Consider the following 17,054-nt stretch of genomic DNA (forward strand, 5'->3'; position numbering starts at 1 on the left):
CTCTTTCCCATCCTTTTCTTAGTTTAATTTTTAGATCTCAAGTGCAAAGGATTTAATTATTAATATTCCTTAATTCACAGGACCTACCATCACTGGACAAGAGAATACTCATGCATTCTTCTTATTTTTTTACTCATATCCTTCTTTACAGGTAACAGTTCTGAGATATTTGAGGTATATATTTTTATTTTCATTTTTTTCTTAAAAACTTACGGTTTCGTGTACATATGCACAGTGTTTCTGCATTCTGTTTTTTAAGATCTATCCAAATTGCAAGGGTATATGGTTCTATTGCTTCTAACTTATGTATAGTATTCCAGGCAATGATTCTACCATATTTGCTTATAAATCGCCAGAGATAGAAAGCAGGCTTTTCATGCCAATTTCAGGTAGGCCATTTCTACAATGATGAACATCGTTGTACATATTCCTTATGAACCTGTGTGAGAATTTCTGTGATATAGACCAAGCAGAAAGGAATGAAAAGGATATAAAACATATAATACTTTTAATTAAATGCTGCCAAGCAATTTTCCAAAATTTTTGCACCTGCCTGTGTCCACTCAAGCAGTGAAGGAAATTTAGTATATTTATACATATCTTCCAAAATTTGGCATTTTCCAGTTTTCTGAGTTTTGCTAATCTAGTGACTATAAGTCATAGCTTTTTATTATTTTAGTTAGCATTTCTCCATTACACATGCTTTTGAGCATCTCTTGTTAGACTTTAGGGTATTACTTCTGTTAATATTCTGTTCATATACTTTGTTTATTTTCTTGTGGTTTATATCTTTTACTTATTAATTTGTAGCTATTCATTGTATATTCTTGTCCCTTGTCAGTTTTATTTGAAAATACCTGTATTTCTTGTATTTCTTTATTTTCTTTCAGTATTTTAAAGACGCATTCCATTTTTTCAATGTTATTGTACACTTCAATATAATGTGTCTTTTTTTCTTATCTGTGTTTATTTTTAAGGTTTTGTGTTTCTTATCCTTGTCTTTAGCATTTTGACTAATTCCTGATCTTAGAATGCTTTTAAATATATTTTCTCCATTAAGTATAATTTTTAGTGTACTTCTTGGAATTATAGGCTTTTCAAATTAAGCAGGTTCTCTTATAAATCTAGTTTGCTAAGAGTTTTTGTCCTAAATAAATGCTGAACCTGGACAATTGCTTTTCTGTGAGTCTGTTGAGATTATTACATAATTTTTATCTTTGAGTCTATTAATGTGCTGAATATCATTAATAATTTTTCTGATATTGTCTCCAAAACTGAGCATGATCTATTATTTATGAATACATTTATTTTAGAGTTCTTGCATCTAGGTTTAGTGAAATAGGCATATGATTGCTTTTGTATATTGTCTTTATGTGGTTTTGGATAATTATAGTAGCTTCATTAAATCAGATAAATCAGCTTGGAATTGCTTATCATTTACTATATTCTGGAAAAACTTTAATTAGATAGGAATTATCTGTCTGGTGAATAATTCATAACATCAATAATAACAGCACCAAATATTAATTTACATATTTCTTCTAATTGATTTGTATTCTTATAATATATATTAATTAGTTTCTTTCAACAATATATCATGGTAGGTACTACTATTATCCTCATTTTACAGATAAAAAAATTGAAATACAACAGTCTAAGTAATTTGTCTTTTGGGATTTTTAACTTGGGGTCTATGAACAAAGGGTTTCACTGCTATAATTAGGGTATACAAAAATTTGGGTGGGATAAAATGACATGTTTATTTTCATTAACCTGAAACTGCATTTTAGCACTTTCCCCAATTATGAATACAATCAACAGACCACAGTAATATTAATACTCTGTTACTTCTTCAACAATATAATTTAGAGATACATTTCAAAATAATATTAATGCTCATTGTCTTTTCAAAATTATGATAGATATCAGAATCACTTATTGATCTTATTATTTACTGCATTAATAAGAAAATAATATGCATTTATTTTTATTAAGTATTTAACAATCACTGTATTTTAATATAATTGTTCTCACAGTTCTGTGCAAACCAAGCAATGTTTCTATTTATTTCATGCATATTAAAACACTTTTTTTAGATGGGGTTGATACACTTCACCATAAAAACATGTTGAAATTACCTACAATAGATCAAGTTAATTATTAGCTATATGAGTGATAGCATGGGCATAGAACTAACTGGTAAAATGATAAAGAACTAGGCTTTTCCTAAGAGGGACTTGGATTAATATTTCAATATGTTTAAAAATTATCAACATATTTAAAATTCTGTTTTGTCCTGAGCCAATTTTGACATTGTGTTTTGCCAAAATGAATCCATTTAATCCAAAATTTCTAACTTGCTATAAAATAGCTATTCATAATTTTATTTCATGATATTTTACATCTCTGCTGTATCTATGATTATTTATTCATTTGTTTTTTTGTCTTTTAAATTCTTTATCTTGTGACTATTTAGTTTTTTTAAACATAAAAATTATGTATGTTGAAGTTGTATAACTTGATGTTTTGATATACATTGTGAAATGATTATCACATTCCAGCTATTTAACATATCTATTGCCTCTTCATATTTACCATATTTTTACCCTTTGTCCAACATTGCTCTATTCCCTGCTTCCCCCAGCCCCTGGTAACCACCAGCCTACTCTCTCCTTCTAGGAGTTTATCCATTCTTCTGTCCGATTTTGTTTATTCGATTATTTCACTTTTTACTTGTCTGGTCTCGTCAGACATCTAACTTACAAATGTTTCTAAAGATCTTCTGATTTTGTTAATTTTCTATAATTTTTTCTATTTTATGTCCCTTTGTTTTTTTATTTATTTTGATTTTTTCAAACTTCTTGAGTTGAATGATAATGATCATTTTAGTTTCAATCATTCTTTTGTAAGGTAAGTTACCAAGTTTTAACCCTCTATAATATTAAATTAAGTAATGTGCTATGCACATTGTAATCCTAATTATATAATTCATTTCCCTGTAAATGCTGCCAAGACAGTTTTCATGCTTGGATTTGATTTTGATAATCTTTAAAAATAATTTCTTGCTTGAATCTGGCCAGATATGAATACTTTTTGAGTAAGCCCTTTAAAATAGTTTTTAAACTCAGGAATTGAAAGCCATGCAAGTGAAGAACTGTAATATAATAAAAAGCTAATAGATTTTTACCAAAATTTGTTGAATCAAGGTCTTTGGCCACGGGTCTCTTTTTGGGTGAATCATCTTGGGCTTAATGTCTGAGTTCAGAGAATTGCATCACTGTCAGGAAGAAACAGGAAATAAATTTGAGCAACATCTGTTTTCCTCCTTAGACAAATTTGTCTGTTTGAATCCCATCTTTTACAGCTGTTTTCCCTTTTGTTTTATAAACTTTGAAGTTTCTAGTTTCTCATCATTTCTCTAATCGCAACAACATTGTATGGTGATGTGAAGAATTCCCTGGACTTCTTAGTTTATTTGACCATGAGTACCTAATCCACAATGTAATTATGGAGATACACATACAGTGTTAGATTCACACGAAGGTCAGCACATCATCAGTATGTATGTAGTAGAGTATAGTATTAATACTATATATACACACCGATATACTACATGATCAGAATGTATAATAGTAAAGTACATGTGTTTCTTTACCCAAACTTTGTTCTGTTTTTCATTATGCCAAAAACAAAACAAAACAAAACTCTCAATAGTGTTGAAGAAACAATATTTTAGTATAGTCTCCATTTACTTTTTTAGTACATTTCTTGTCTACTTAAAGATATTGTCATGTGCTTTGTAAGTGTCAATGTTTTTGTACTATTATCAGGAGTAGAGTTGCCGATACAATTTCCATTGCATTTCCATTGCTGACTTGCTTTGCTCCTCTGTCTATGTTTCAAGATGCAGCTTGAGGATGCTATTTCTCCTGTCCCTGCCTGGTACTCCCCTTATTTCTTTAAACTAAAGAGTATATAGCCTTTCTTCGTGCTTAGTGGTGTTTTCTTGTATTTTTCCCAAATCATTTTATGCATTCCTCGTATTTGCCACTCAGTTTCCACTATTCTCATCACTCCTGAGACTCTACACACACACACACACACACACACACACACATACACACATATACACACACGTAGGTACGCTAGCTTAGGGCAGTCTTTTGTTTTATTCTTTTATATTAGTTTCCCAAGGGCCTCTCTTTTTTTTAATATTAGTTCCTCAGATCCATGCTTCTATCTTCCTTGTATAGTTTCTCCAGGATTGATTTAAGAGGAGGGAGATAACAATTCATGCTAGTTGGACCATCTTGTCAGGATCCAAGGGCATTATGAATCAGTAATGTACATCTCATTTGTAATTCTTCTGAAATAACAGTCCCTATGATCTTTTCTGAAGTTCAAGCTTCTCATTATCCTCAACTTTATGCAGTATTTACCCCTCAATGACAACCTTCTCAGCTCTAATTCTATATTGTCTTGGCATTCTAGAAAAAATATATATATAAAACTTGAAATATTCAATGCCAATTCTTGTGATCATTTGTTCAAAATCAATGACATTTAAATCAAAAGTCCCATAAGGACCCAAATATTTCCATTTAAATGGAGAGAAAGGTCAGTTTCTTTCTCTAGTGATCCTTAGTAAATTGGCATTTAAAGTGACACTATGGATACATATTTATTAACTCATTGACTGCCACACTAGAAAGAAAAAATTTTTCTGTGGGGCCCCGTGATGTTGTATTACAAAAATACTATAAAAATTTAGAAAAAAAAAGATTCTTTCCCATTTAAATTTGTTATTGACTTCTATTCATTTAAACCACATTTTTAGAATTAAATTGGCAATATTAATTGTAACAATAAGAACATCAACAAATAAGATTTTCACAAACCAACTGCAAGGTTTTTCCCAGGTTTTGCTCCATGAGCCTTCGGGCTAAAAACTAGCGTGAGTTAAATACATGGCAGTTAATGTGTTAAGAAATATCATTCAAGAAATATCTTTTTATTAGGTCCATTTCAATTTTAGAAGATTTTCACAGAGTACACTGGTATCTGTAGTGAAAAGATTTCTGAAAGTATGATTTCTACCTATTTTTATCTGTAACATTAATGAGAAAAATAATATAGAGGCCATTCATTGCAAATTTATTTCTCCATTGCTCACTGTAATATGGCACAAAAGCAATCTTTACTCCCCAACCCAACTCCTTTTTATTCAAACAGCTACCTTTTTGTCAACCTCAGCACTACAAAAGTGAAGGCTGGCTTACGTTTCTGACACATTCCTGAGACTTCTGTGTAACTTGGGATATTAGTATATCTCTCTTTTTGTTGTTAATAAAAACCATAGTTTCTTCTTTTTTCCCCCATTAGCTAGTCCAACTGCATTCCTTACTTATTGCTGCATAACAAACCACCTCAAATATTTATGGCTTAAAACAGCAATCATTTATTGTATCTCACAAGTCTATGTGTCAGCTGGGTGCCTTTGCTGATCTGGCCATGATTCATCTTGGCTGGGCTTTTTTATGGATCTGTAGTTAGCTGGAAGTTCAACTGGGGTCACAGGGGTGACTGGACCGTGTGCCATCATCATCTATCCGGCAGCTCAGGCTCGTTTGCATCGTGGCAGCAAGTTTCAAAGTAAAACGTGGAAGCATGCGTGCCTCTTGGGGCTAGGGCTCAGAACTAGTACAACATTTCCACTGTTGGTCAAAGCAAATCATGAGGCCGGCACAAATTCAAATGTCAGTGTAATAGATAGCCCTTTCTGGACAGGAGGAGCCTCACAGTTATTATGCTTTAGAAAGGGGCATGGTTACTAGGAAAAGAATACTTGCACCTATTTTGCAAACCACACCAACCCATTGCCCATAACAATGGGCAAGAAGACAACTGGATAGTTGTGATGATGCTTCACTTTTTGATTTTTCCTCCCCTTCTGCCCTGAGCCTTATCCCCATGAGCCAGTAAACAAAACAATGGGTGAATTAAATCATAATCAGGGAGGTTGCCTTCTCATATAAGCTTCAGTTAAAGGAAATAGTTCTTGAAGGCAGAGTCTGGACTTAATTTTTTTCTTTCTGGATTGTATGTGGTGCTGATATATTGGTATAGGAATACAATTATTTTTTAACAGTAGATATCTATTTTGATGGAGTTGGTATCCACTTTGGTTGGTCACTATTTATGCCATATGTAAGGCTAAAGATTTTTAATGTTATCCCTGATTGAATACATATTTATACTTAGTCATTGTTTAAAAAATTAAACAACTGACTCTGGAATTCATCTCAGAACTAAAGGCTCAGACCTCAGGTAAAGTTAGTTAGAAAGTTCACTCCTTTTTGTTAGAAAGTGTACGTTGTTAGTCCTATTCTGGCAAAAGTAAGAATTAAATTCTATATGCTGAATACTCTGGAAATTACATCCAGGAAACTGCATCTGGAATTATTTTACAGGAGCAAAGCTATTAGATTCATAATACTGTACATGCCAGACAATTTATATGGATGCATCAAGACTTGGCACCAAGAAAATAAGACCCTTTTCACCTATCCACTGAATTCAATTTCGCAGCAGCAAAATGTTCAGCTACCTATATTTATCATTTTTAAAGTTGTTCCTTGTGAAGTACTCCATGGTAACTCTCTAAATGTCTCCCTCCCACCACTGATTAGAAAGCCATTGTTTTATTTTAATTAGAAAGTTGGGACTTGCACATCTTCAGAGGAAATCATTCTTGCCTAGTAGAGATATAATAGATTTTTCAATTAAAATTGTCTCAATTTTAGTGCCGAAGAAACATAAATATGCTTAATTAACAAACAGATTTAAAATGCAGCTACAATTACCTCTATTCTAATAAATGCTAACTCTAGTTAGCTTTTCATTTTTTTCTTTGGAGTTTCTTCTTTGCGTGCTTTAAATAGAGAAAAAAATTGTTTTCCTTGATATTACCTTAAGATGGTTGGCCTGACTACGGTTAATGAAACATATTTACATTTTAAGGACATACCCTGACTTTTCTAGGTAAGAGGGCTGGCTGTATCCAAATAGTCAAGTATGAAGAGTTTATATTTGGTATCCAGAATCTCTTTTGTCCAAAATTATTGCAACCTTTCCCTCCTTTTTCTAACTTCCTCTGAAAGTATTGTGACCACGTTTTTTGTGTTTTTGTTTTTTTCCATTTCTCCTGTCCACACCTGCTCTGAGAAAATCACTGGCACGAAGAAGATATGATTAATATACATTGTAACTGTTCCTTTCAATGGCAGATATGTTATAGCCTGGATTCTGGATCATAATCTAATGTCAGGCATCCCTAACTGATGGCCTAGTGCCATCATCTGGCCCCCAGATGTGTTTTTAAACCATTTTGAACTGGTTGCTAGAATTTACAAATCAGATTCCACAAAAACTCCAGATTTCTGGTGGCTCTTGAAAGACCTGAAGATCTAGCAATCCTGACCTCACCCTCCTGGGGGGGCAACAGTTGGGAGAGGCTAGAGTTGTCAGATAAAATACGAGATGCTCAGTTAAATTAGAATTTCAGTAAATAACAAATAACATTTTAGAACAATTATGTTCTGTGCAATATTTGGGACATACTTATAGCAAAACATATCCCTTGTTTATCTGAAATTCTAATTTAACTGAACATCCTGTCATTTTGTTTGCTAAATCTGATAAGCCTGTCTGAGGTTGAGCAGTGATTTCCTACCTCAAATGGGGCACAAGCTCTCCAGTTTGCTGCAGACCCACACAGCTCATTTCACTTCTGTACGTGGCCTGCATAACTGTTAGCTTCTGAGGTTTCTAGCACTGTCTTAAACTAAAGAACCTAGTCTCTAAATGGTACTTCTGTCTTCAAATCTATAAACTGAATGTGATTATTGTAGCCAGAAAAATCCTATGAAATTGCCTGTCAGATGTGAGCATCCTTGTGCCTTGTGCTCTTCCATATCCTTTCAAAGGTCTCAGCAGTGGCTGCTAGATTGGGGCTTTGGCCTCTGATCTATTCTGACCTCTTTTCAGCCTTTCCAACTTTATCCTACCGGTATAAAACAATAGGGAAGGGGGTGGGTTTAGACCAGTGAGAGGCCTTTAAATGTTGATGGTTTCCTTTTAAGCCAATAATTATGCTCTGTGACTAGATCATAAGCCCAGGGGAAGATGTTAAGGGGGAAAGTGTTTATGGTATTAGTTGCTAAAATTTGGAGCTAATCATAATGTTTAACGATGGGGGAAGAGTGAAATAAATTGTGGCACATTTCCCCAAGAGGCTAGTTTATCTCTACTAACCTGTTTGTGAAGTGTGTTAGAATAATATAGAAAATGTCAGAGTTAAGTCAAAAGAAGTCCTGACGGAAATTTGTATATAGAGTATTACCATAACATGTAAAGAACCATATGCATGGACTAAAAAATAGCTGGGTATAAGTAAATCAAAATAACATATTGTTGGCTGTTTGTGGTTACTGGAGTTACGTGGCATGTTTTGTTGTTTTGTCTATTCTTTCTATACTTTTTCCTCGTAATTTTTCTATAATGAGTATGTATTATATTTATTTCTGCAACCACATTTTGAATTTCCAGGAATTGTTTGATTTTTTAAAAAATATCTGTACTATGCTGTTAAGATTCAATTTTGTCTCAATTTTGTTTGAGATCTCATGACAGTAGATATCAGAAGCCACAGTGAAATATATGATAGACCACCATGAAGGGTTTTGCAAAAAGTAGCTGACTAAGAATTTGTTAAATAATTCTTAAATCCCTCATATACATTGTAGGTATATAGAGTTGAGAAAAAAAGCTTAGGACAGTTTGTTAGGAGGATAGCCTGGAAAAATTCCCTCTCCCACCATGGGAAAGGGCCAGAGATTTCTGCCCATCACCTTAAGCCTGGTAAGAATCACTTGATTAATACCATTCAAAGAGTTGCATATACATCTCCTTCAGTTGGAGGGATGCAGGCTGCTGATGTTCAACTCCCATACACGAATATCTAAAAGGCAAGAAGTGGGCTGGTTCACTGCCTCAGTGGTGGGGGAAAGGACAGATGGCTTCATGAGTGAACCACATTTTCAGATTTTGGCGTAGTAAAGGGACTAGGAAAATTTTCTGTGGGCAGCGGTAGTCTATACACACCAGAGAGAACCAGCATGGAGTGATCTTAAATCCTGCCTAATAGGACCCTTTAGAGAAATAATTAAGCCTCAGGACAGAGAAACTATAGCCAAGGATTCCTATGGATTGCAGGAGGAGAAAGCCACAAGTCAGAAAAGTTGAATCAATGGAACTGAGGGGCAGGGGTACCAAAGTACCCACAAGACTGCCCAAGAGGTAAAGAATACGCTGTATACACTGCCCAGGTCCAGAGAGCACTTGACATCAGCTTGCGACAGTTCCAGACAAATCAGAACTTTCCAGTCCTTCTCAATTCTCTTTCCTTCCGTTTTACAACTCTGGAGAGATCAGAAACTGGAATCAGCAAAATAACATGGGGAAAGGAGTTGGCACAGAAAGAAAGACAATGATGATCACTTTCCAAAGGAGGAGTGGAGTAGTGATGACTTTGATTCACACTGGAAATTTTGAGAATTACATGGGACTAGGCATTTAAATACTGAAGTAGGCTATTTTGTAGCCTTGAAGTGACAAAAGGTAACAGACACTGAAGATGGCCTGCTAATATTTCCTCAGTTCTTACTATTTCCGTGCATGATGACCTGACAGCTTTCAAGTGGAAGCACCTGCATCTCTTTACCTACAGGCTCTTCCTTATGCCTATAACCCTCTTCATCTGTGAGCCTGGCAGGCTTGTACTGTCAGGTAGACATGTATCCACCTATCCCTCATAAGCAGCCCTCAACCAATGACTGACTGATGGGAAATGATGGAAAAATATCCCAGCTCACTGGCCTGTCAGATGGAATAACTTCAAGGTGTGTGCTACACTGTTACGCAGAGTTTCCCACTAGGATTGAGACCCAGGTGCCTTTTGCAGTCACTTGCTGCATGCAGCATCCTTTTTTGGCTTCCTTCCCTTTCCTATCTTATTTTTCCACCTTTCTACCAGTGCATCTCAGCATCGCCTCCCGAATAACTATTTTCATTAAATCCTTATTTCAGATTCTGCTTTTTGGGAAATCCAATTTACCAGAAGTACCAGAAGTAGTCTTAACATACAGGCTCTTAGGATAGGATATTAAAATTGCATCACTGATGGCCAGATGGTAACAAGTAACCTATTTCTGGTGGTTCCTGGAGAAATGATAATTCCTTGCTTTGCTGTCACATCAAACTTACTACATATCTCACTTGTAAGGAACTGAAATTGCATAAATGTAGAAGGAGATGCAGGGATCTGTGCAATGTCTCTACTACTTGGATGATATGGATATGATGGTCATCATAAGATTGAAGTATTGTTGGCTATTAATTACCATTAAAATGTTGAAGAAAGAAAATGAAAGGCTCAGTTCACCTGTCAGTTCAAAGCATAACTTCCACAGCAGTATTTACGACACTTACTTTGTATAGCCAGGGCATAGATTGTAGTAAAACTTAGACCCAGGTATTAATAGTAAGAGAAGCAGATTAACAAAGAAGGTTGAATTCATAGTGCTGGCAAGTTTCTGATGCTAAAATCAGAATCTTGATAGGGAAGTAAGGAGCCCTGAGTCCTGGGTAAGTGTATTTTGGTGGATGCATTTGAGATTATTTGAGCCTGAAGATTCTCCTAACCCCTCTGGGCCAACATAAATGACTTCCTCTCCCTTGCTAGAGAAGAGTGCCTTCCCAACATCTGGATACCATGCAATGACTTCATATGAGGCCAAGATTTTACAAGATGATGGTTCTTTTTAACTAAATCAGTCCTGGAATTCCCTTGCTGCTTCCAAACCAATAGCAAAGTTCATCTTAGGAAAGTGTTGGCTGAGGGCCTGAATAAGGGAGTATTTATTATCCCTACTACTTCCTGATAAAGGGACCATTTATCAAAAGAGCTGCAGACCTAGCTAACCTAAGCTGGCAAGAACCAGGAGAATGTGTCTAAGAATAGATTTTAACAGTGCTGGACCCCAGGTAAGGCAGAATATAGAACAAGGTAAAGTCTGTTGAGATAAAGGTACCTGCCCATGACTCAGGATTCAAAACACAGAGAATTGAAGACTATCTCATTCCATTTCTATTAAGGTTCTTTGAAGGTTTGAAATAAAAATGGCTCACAATAAATGAGGTAGAGCTGTGAAACTGCATTAGAAAAGTACAGGGAAGAAGTCAAGAGTCTCAGGGAATAGGCATATTATAATTGATTAATGATGTTTACACCAGAGTACACAATAGCTGACTATGGCTTTCTGCAGATCCCAGCTGATATGTTCTTCCGTAAAGCAATAGAAATTCATCAGTGAAGGGGACGCATGCATTATTAAGAGGCTAGACGTGGATTGCTATGAATTTGGGCTCCTGGTGCCAATGGGGATGATAGGAATTCCAAATAGCAGAAGTCAGCTGAGAGCCAAGGTGAACTGCAGTTGAGAGGAGCGTGGACTTAATGGTAATTGGAGAGCCTTGACTGACAGAAATGTATGGTTTTGGATAATGGATCATGGTGATCCTAAACTTTAGATAGTTGGACACCAACCCAGGGTGCTTCCTGCTTTATAGGAAAATATCAAGAACAAAGAAAAGAAAGTTAAACTCATCCACCATAATGGAAAATTATAATGCTTTACCTAGGTTCTGGTCTTGACCCAGTTCTAAAACCCAAAGCATATTGAACAAAAGGGAGACTAGTTTCTTTGGGAAAAGACCCTACAGTTCTGAAGCATGGCTTAGTAATTACCCCAATCCTTCTACAAAGGGACTTATGGGCATTTTTTAGAATAAGTTGCCTTTGTGGAAAAGGCAGCATTCAAATTCTTACAGGATTATTGGAGATGGGATTTGAGCTGATATTGATTCAGAGGACCCAAATATCATCATGACCCCAACACCTCCCTTTAGAATGAGAGCATATGGAGGCCCACTAATAGTGAAGTCTTGGTGCAAGCACATTTCACAAATGTCCAGTGGGTCTATGGACCAAACCTCAGGCCATTTCCTTGAACCGAGTGCATAACTGGGATGGTGATACTTAGCAGCCAGCACAACTTTTATGTTGGTTCCATGAACCATGTTGAGAGTTGTCATGGTAGGAAAATGAAAGTGGAAGCACATGAAAGTACCAATACTCTGAATCTGACCAAGATAGTAAATCACAAACAACTGAATTTGGGTTAGAAAATATTTGGTTATATAATTAGCACCCCATTTAAAGATTCAAAGAATGCAGGAGCTATGGTATCCACCATATCTCTATACACTTCATAAGCCCACCCCCTACAAAAACAAATATATCATAGCATATGATGGCAGAATACTATAAAGTTAACCAAAGAGTTATTTGAGTTGCAGTTGCTTTGGTAGATATGGAAATTCTCCTAAAACAGATCAGTATAGTCCCTCGAACTTGGACTTTGGCTATAGACCTGTCAAATTAAGTTTTGTTTTTTTTCCAATACCTATCAGGAAAAAGTATTGAAAGAAATTTGTATTATCCTGGAATAGATAGCTACAGAAATTTATGATCTTGCCTCAGGGATATACTAACTATCTGCTCTGCCACAGTATAGACCAAAAAGATGTTAATAGGCTAGGCTTTCCATAGATAGGTTTGTCTTCTATACTGATGATGCATAGTTAATCAGACCTCAAATTTGTTCTTGAATTGTTCTTGAGTTTGATTTCTCTAACACAACCCTATTACCACCCTCCTAATTCCAGCCACTATTGTAGATATTACAATATTCTTTTAGCAGAGTCCTCTAATTCTAGTCTTTCTCTTCTCCAGTAGTTCTCTTGGGGGACATTTGGCAATGTTTGGATACATATTTGGTTGTAACATTGGAGGGACACTACTGACGTCTAGTTAGTAGAGGACAAGGATGATGTTAAACTTCCTATAATACAGCAAAAAAAAAAAAAAAAAAAAAAGTCCAACCCAATGTGTCAATAGTTCCAAGGCTAAGAAACATGTCTGGCTCAAATCTACTCTTAATGCTACCACAAAATGTCAAGGACTGAGAAGAGCATGCAATTTTACTTCTGCTTGCAAACTAATTAAGTTAGCCTGCCATAGTATTTTGGATGTTGGCAGAAGACTCCAGAGTCAAAGGACTTCAGTATCTATGGCCCAAAGAGCACCATGAGCATCAGCATATTTGAATCAGTTCCCCTTGCTCCCAAGCCCACCAGAGTGACACAATGGGTTTGGATGAATGTTACTCATGTACGATGGGCTTACCTCTCAGCTGAAGAATCCAAGGACCCAGTGCTTCTGGAGCAAGAGCACACACTGTAGTAAGAAGCAAACAAGCCAGCCCCTCTTGCCCTCTGGGATGTGAGCCATTATACAGTAGTTACACTGTAGTTGTCTTGACCTATTTATTTGAGTATGTGACTACAGAAATTATTCAGTATCTGCAGATGGATAAGCCTTGCAATCTGGTACACTTGGGAAGCATGCACAGGGGTGCTCAGGTCCCATGGTGGACTGCATTTGCTCCTGCACACTATGAAGTTCGATCTACTTTGTATGGCAACACAAGAATCTAGTGACTGCCTTCTCACTCGATCTCCACTTCTTAACTCAGACTTCAAATCTTAGTAATAATGACTTGCAGTTATGTTGTTTTACCCACCTTATGCTTTTTATTCCCCTTTTTGCTTATCCTTATTTATTCAGCTAAATTGTCCTTACCGTCCAGAACTCATTTCAGGAACTCTCCTCCAGGAAGACTTCTATGAACTTCATGATTAAATATTTCTCTTTTGATTCCAGTAGTACTCAGAATCTAACTATTTAAATCATTTGTCATTAGATCTAAACTCTTGGTGGCAGGACCAGGTTATATTCCCTGTGTATCTCCAGGATTCAACATAGCACCTGTCACATGACAGGTGTGTAAACATAGTTTCTCTTTATTTTTTAATTTTTTGTTGTTAATATAACAATAAGCATATTGTTATGTATTATTAATATATTCAACTTAATTCATAATACCCTCTTACTACATGAACTTACCCACATTGATTTTGATCTTCTTTCTATACACTATTTACCACAAATGCACATATAGCATAGGATGCATTTTGATAATACTTAGGTGGGACTCACATGCCCAGAATCCTGAGCTATCTCCTTTCTTCCACCATATATTTGTAAGGGAGCTATGCAAAGAATAAGGCAAGCACATATACATTGAACACCAGCGGGGCCTTTATCTCTTAAATCCTGACCCAGATTAGACTATGTGAATTGGAGCCTGGCCTTGTTTTCCAAGTATATACCTGTTTCCTGGGGCATGAGGTACCCATGGTGGGATGCTCAGACAGGAATTGAGGGATTCTGCTTGATTTTCCTCTCTTTTTCATGCTATTTCTCTCAATTTTTCTCTTGTTACACTAGAGACATAACTCTACTAGGATTATATTGATTATATTTAAACTATATCTGCTATTACTAAAGAATGATGATGGAACAAATGATGATTAGAGAGTCATTTTATCAAAACCTTATTTTCTTTTTGTTTTCAAGTTGATGTGCTCGGTGTTTACAATTCTTTAAGAGTTGCAAAATGGCACATTAATTCACTCTCCTAGCTGCCCCATTAATTCAAAGTGCCATGCAAATACTGGAATTTTTAATTGCTTTTAGTTCTTAAATTTGAGTTTGACTTAGCAAAAACTAAAATGAATAGGGAACCTAAGAAGTTCTTACCAAATTAATGCGTGCCCTATATATATGCAATAAATCCAGTTGAAAAAAAATGATCATAGAACTGATGCAGATTGTATCCTTTCTGATTTTGGTTAGGTACTGTAACTGATAAAATGGGAGTGACATATTACTCTTTTTTAACCATTTTGCTTTTTTAATGCTGGTGAATACTACCATATGGGGTGAGTTTATTCACATTTTGATCCAACCATGAAACAGCTTCAACCAGCTATGCACTGTATAACCTTCAAATTTACATTTCTCCGTTGCCCTTCGACCAGTGAGGATTACATAATTCAGTGAAATGCAACTTAACATGCAGTCCAGGTCCAGATTTAGTCTCTATTTTAAAACTGCAATATCAATCATAGCTTTGATGAATTGGACCAAGATTTTTTAAAAAAGAAAAATTATAACAAAAATGTATGATGGTACATTTCTCAAAGAATATAACCTTTGGTCTTTCCTCAATAAGATAAAACAACAGCTAAAACTGTCAGGAAAAAATTGATTGCATTGCCACTTGATACAAGTGTTCAATTTTTTAATGGAAACCTCCTTATACAATATGGAAGATAAATTAGATTAAGGAAGCTAACAAAATTGTCAAAAGTTGAAAGATGAAAGTTTTTCATTCCCAAGCTAAATATTTCTGGAAACTTGGATCAATATTTGGGCCTTCTTGGTCCAAAGCTGAGTTGAGATGATACTGATGCACTCTTATAAATATCCAAACTAAACTTTCTACTTAATCTTCATCATTATCTTCATCTATTCATGCAAGTGCTTTCCTACAATATTGACTTATCAAAATTCCTTAAGGCAACAGCAGACTCCACCTATTTAAGTATCTCTGAGATATTTTCTCAACATATATATATATAGCAATTTCTGTACCCATATAGAACACTCACTACTTGTCAGATTCTGATTATCCTATTTAATTCTATGATGTCAGGAATAATACCTGCCTTTTACAAATAAGAAAATAGGTTAAGAGGTTTAAGGCTATGTCCAAAGTCATGCAACTATTATGTAGCCTATCTAGCTGAAATCAGTTCAATTGAGTTCTTTTGTTTTTCCCAGAAAAAATTTTCCTGTGTTAAAATATACATAACACAAAATTTGTTATTTTTACTATGTTTAAGTGTACAGTTCTGTGGCATTGAGTACATTTGTATCATTCTGCAACCATCACCACCATCCATGTCTAGAACTCTTTCATCATTCCAAGCTGAAACTCTCCAACTGAGTGCTTGGCAATAGCCATTGAGACAATTTGATGTTCCCTTTTAAATATCCTCGCTATTGATTAAAAGTGGTTCTTATGATTACACAAGAATGACATTTCATCCCTCTTCTCATTACCTGACTAAATCCCATGCATTCCTTGAGGTCTAGTTCAGATGCCAGCTCTTCTAAAAAAAGTTATTTTACCCCCTTTCCAAGCTGAGCCTTCCTCAGGCTAGACTGTGGGTCTCTTTTATTTTTGTTTATAGTTTATCCCTCTTTCCAGTTATCTCACCATCATATTACATAGTATCTCAATGGCCTGTTTTTGTGTCTTTGCCTCCCACCAGCCATTAAAATAAATGCCTCTTCTACCTTGTCTTTTTATCCTACTTATTCATTCACTCATTCTTGATGCTACAGTGTTGAGTCAAAATGGACATTGACCCTGAGCTCATGGAGCATCCTTTGCCTGGAATTAATTCAGAGCAATCAGTAATTACACAAATATTGGTTAGCTCTTAATCTGTAAGACCGTCTGTGAGAACCTAGACACTCAAGTTTGAGAGACACAAAATCACAGTAATAACATAAATAACTGCGAACTTTCCATTGGGGTAAGTGTTATGAAGGAAGAAGAAGTGTAAAGGGGCCATGAGACTATAAAATAAAGGGATTTGATTCAGCAGGGAAGCATGGGTAGCTTCTCTGTTATAGTAACTTTTGAGCTGAGACCAGAAGGAGAAGCATAAGAGATAAGAGGGTGTAGGTGGAGAGATCTTTACAGATGAAGAAGCTGCATGTGCACATGCATGTATGTGTACAAAGGTACAGAGGAAACTGGGCAGGATGTTTGAAGGACCTGAGAGAAAGTCATTGTGAGTGAGCTTCATGTTCGTAAGCTTCGTATGATATGAGGGGGTCATACCACAAGATATCTTGAGAACCATGTTCAAGAGTTGGTCCTGGAAGGGCTAGGGGA

The sequence above is a fragment of the Eulemur rufifrons genome, chromosome 17 (genome assembly GCF_041146395.1).
Source record: "Eulemur rufifrons isolate Redbay chromosome 17, OSU_ERuf_1, whole genome shotgun sequence".
Lineage (NCBI taxonomy): Eukaryota > Metazoa > Chordata > Mammalia > Primates > Lemuridae > Eulemur > Eulemur rufifrons.